At 14.0% G+C, this 4357-nt stretch overlaps 6 annotated features.

Annotated features, from left to right (window-relative positions):
• Positions 1 to 183: 183 nt before the first annotated feature.
• Positions 184 to 223: a microsatellite.
• Positions 224 to 2366: 2143 nt separating this feature from the next.
• Positions 2367 to 2403: a microsatellite.
• A 251-nt stretch (positions 2404 to 2654) lies between these two features.
• Positions 2655 to 2689: a microsatellite.
• A 624-nt stretch (positions 2690 to 3313) lies between these two features.
• Positions 3314 to 3338: a microsatellite.
• Positions 3339 to 3980: 642 nt separating this feature from the next.
• Positions 3981 to 4014: a microsatellite.
• Positions 4015 to 4313: 299 nt separating this feature from the next.
• Positions 4314 to 4351: a microsatellite.
• Positions 4352 to 4357: the final 6 nt, after the last annotated feature.

Here is a 4357-nt window from a genome sequence, read left to right as displayed (position 1 = left end):
ACTATAAGAATTTATAATTTTAATAATTAATAAACTAATTAACAAAATAAATTACGAAACTGAAAACAAAAAATTTAAACTTAGAAGTATAGAAAATAATATATTAATTATAATTTATAACACAAATTAGAGAGAAGCTAAGAAATTCGAAAAAATAATAGAAGAAAATATTCATTAATAAAAAAGTTAAATACAAGGAAGTTATAATACAAAGGAAGTTAAAAAAATAAAAAAAATATCGTTTTTAAATATTATATTATAAATTAAAAGGTGGCATTAAGTATAAAATTAAAAAAAAATTAAAAGAAGCATAATTAGAATTATAATAATGTAAATAATAATTTGAATCATTTAAAAGGTCTCTAAACACAACTAAATAATAAGAATTAATAGTAAATTTAATATTTAATAATATAATAAATTATTTTACGAAATATATATTAGACTGAAATAAATGTATATAAAGATTATTGTCAAAATCTATAATCTAAATTAGAACAATGCATAAAAATTAATCACGAATATGGTTTGTAATAAAAAAAATATATATATAAAATTTATAAATAACTTTATTAAAAAAAGTGAAATAATAAGTGGTTAAGAAAAAGAAGTTCCGGAACTAAATAAAAATGTACAAAATTTAAAAAAGGATAATTTAGAAATGGCTGTATTTATCCAAAAATTAGAAAAAGAAAAAAATGAATAAAATGTAAAAAAAAAAAATCATTTAAGAAAATTTATAAAATTAAAAAGATAAAAATAAAATAATTGGATTAATAAATAAAAAAATTACTGAAAGAGAAATTATATATGCAATAATAAATTAATAATCATGAAGTTGAATTGAAAAAATTAAAAACAGAAGCAAATCCAAATAATAGTAATAAAATTTTTAATTAATAATAAACAAATGCTATAGCTGATATGAATTTAAAATTTAAATAAGAAAATGATAAATTAAATAAAGATTATAATAATTAATGTCTTATACTTTAATAAAAATTAAAAAAAATATAAGATTTAGAAGAAAAATTAAAAGAATAATAAATATCTTGGAAAGTATAATTCAAAAATAAATATATAAAATTTAAAAAAGTCAATAAATCAAAAAAAAAAAAAAAAAAGGAAGAACAAAAGTTAAAAGATAAATTTGAAAATCTATATTAATAAGAATTAGAAAAAAATAAATAATTAGAAGATTAAAATAAACAAATTTTATAATAACAAATAAATGAGCAATAATAATAAGAAAAAATATAAAATCAATTAGAATTAAATAAATAATAAATAAAAGATTAGCAAGAACAATTATAATATTAACAATAATAATAATATTTATAAAAGTAAAATTAACAATAGTAATAATAATTATCAATAGAAAACTAATAAAATTAATTAAAAGAACCTATTAGAATATCAGTTTCTTAAAATAAAATATTTCCTAAAGTAACCCGTTGTGACGTAGAAAAGCTGGGAAAATATATAAAATTTATACTAAAATAAAATTTGATTCCCTATTAGAATATTGATCAATTATTTAAATCTTAAAATGAAAATTTGTCTATATATGAAGTTAAATAAATTTTAAATAAGTTTATTTTTTATAAAATAAAATTAAAATTTATACTTTTTATTATTAAAATAATAAAAAAATAGTAAACCATTTTGTATTTTAAATGATGAAAATACAACCCTTATCGCAAGGTATATTATAGAAGATAATTCTTAAGAAAAAGTACATTACGATGAAAACAAAACCAATAGTTTAAAAATAATAAAGTCTGTTTTTAAAGATTTAGTCGGAAAATATGATATTATTAATTTGTAAGATGAAATTTAACTATATGAAGATATTTCAAATGTTGATTTTATTTTTATATTTAAAATTTAAATAAATTAAACAAAAAAAAGGTTTTTACTAAAAATATTGCAGCACTTAAAGATAATATAGAATTATAATAAAAACAAAAAAATAAAAATTTGAGTTAAGAGGATAAAGAAATATGTTCTTATGAAATATTTTTAAAATCAATGTAATATTCAGAATGTAATGTTTCCCCAAAACATCTAGATTATATAATCAGTAAAGTATATGATTTGTCGAAAGATACAGATGTTGTATTTTATGAAAAGCTTTTGGAATATTTTAATCATAAAGATTTCGAATAAAATAGAGAGGAAATTATTCAGAAACATTAATAATAAAAAAGTGAAATTAGTTAATATTAAATTTAATAATAAATAGATTAAAAATAATTTGTTTAATAAAAAGAATACTAAGATGATTACTAGGAATATTAAGAAAACTTTGAATAGGAAGTCTAATGATCTAATTATTTGTTTTTTAAAATAAAATAAAAAAAATATTATTAATAACATATAATTTATTATAATCATTAATTTTGTTCTTATAATTTTATTAAAAAAAGAAACTAAATACTTTTATTAATATTTAAAAATAAAAATTAAAAAAATATCTTAATATAACTTTATTTTTATATATTTTATCTTAAAATAACATTAATATTGATGTATTATGATCTAAATTTGAGATGTATTAATACTTTAAATTCAACATCGGATTTTAATTATTTATAATTAGTAAAAGTTGCATTGAAGGTATTTAAAAATTAAAAATCTTTATATTTATTTTAATCAATAAAAAAAAAATATCAATCAACAAAAAATAATCTAAAAATAGATGGTTATTCATGCATTGCTCTTAATTATTTTCATTTCGATATTAATGAAGAAATATAAGTATAAATATATTTAAATATATAAAATAAGTTATATTTTAAAATTAGAGTTGTAACATTAAATAATTAAATAAAAATATGATTCTAGAAGAATTTAAGAATTCTTTGAATATGACTAAATGTGTACCTAATTTAAATTAATTTAAATAATTAAACAGAATTACATTAGAAATAAATAATGAAGAATAAATTAATATATTAGTAATTTATATTAAAATAAATATTTCTAACTCTAATTTAATTTACTTTAAAAAAGAATACGAATAATAATTTAAAACATATGATTTAATAGCAGTATAGACAAAAAATTAAAAAGTATTCGAGAGTTTATGCACAAAAGATTATGTAAATAAAAATAAAATAATATATATACGCCATATATTATTTATATTAAAAAAAATATATATATATATATATTAGTTATTTGATATATTTTGCTTTTAAATTGATTAAAAAATAAATATTTAATTTAAAAAAAGTATAGTTTAAGAAGCAATTAACAAAGGAATAACCTTTGAAGTTTCATATTCAAATGCAATTGAAGGTATATATCAAAAAATAAATTATAAAAATAAATTAAATAATTAGAATAAACTAAAAGAAGAATAACTTTAGAAAATTCAATGAGAATTATAAAATCAACTTAAGGTAAAAATTTTATTATATCAAGTGACTCTTATTGTAATATGAATCATAGATCCCCTTTTGATTTAATTAATATGTAATTATATATACATTCTTAACTTTTACATATTAATTTTAAAAAGATTTTGCTAATTAGGATTAAAAAGAGATTAAGCTTATCATTCATTAACTAAATATCCATCTTAGTGCATTTAAAGATCAAGTAAAGCTTTTATTTATATTTTATTATTTTTCTAAAAAAAAAATATTTTTAAAATAACTATATTTTCATATTTTTAATTTAATTTATTTTTTTATATGAATAGTATAAAATTAAAAATAAATTACAAATATAAAGTAAAATAAATATGAGTAGAATTTAGAAGAAATATTAAAAAAAAAGATTAAATAAAATGAACATATATAAAATATATATAAATAACCAAAAGATGATTTAAAACAGAAAATTATATAGAGAAATAAAAGTATTAAAGAAAAAAATAAAATAAATAAATACTAAATTGAATTTAAATATGAAAAAAATCCTTTTTTAAATCCAAAAAGAAAATAAGATGTTTAAAATTAATAAGAAAATATATAAAATGAAAAGAAATAAAATGAATAAAAATAATAAAAAAAAATTTAATATCAAATTTCAATTAATTGAAAAAATTAAAATATAAAAATATTATATTTCATATTATAATATAAATTTCTATAAAATTAATGTGATTAAATTATATTTATCATAATTAATTACTAGATGTTAACAAATAATCTAAACAATTTTTGGATAATAAAAAAATATAGAATATATTATTTTGATAATTATTCATTAAAAAGTAAAATAAAAAATATTAATAAAAAGAATAAAAAAATTAACTAAATATAAAATTTATATGTGTATAAAAATTTTTTATATATAATAAAAAAAAAAATTATATATTAAAAAAAACTTATTATAAAAATATTGA

Source organism: Ichthyophthirius multifiliis (assembly GCF_000220395.1).
Source record: "Ichthyophthirius multifiliis unplaced genomic scaffold scaff_1120509250401, whole genome shotgun sequence".
Lineage (NCBI taxonomy): Eukaryota > Ciliophora > Oligohymenophorea > Hymenostomatida > Ichthyophthirius > Ichthyophthirius multifiliis.
Note: the sequence above shows the minus strand (reverse complement) of the source record. Positions and strands in the feature narration are given on the sequence as shown.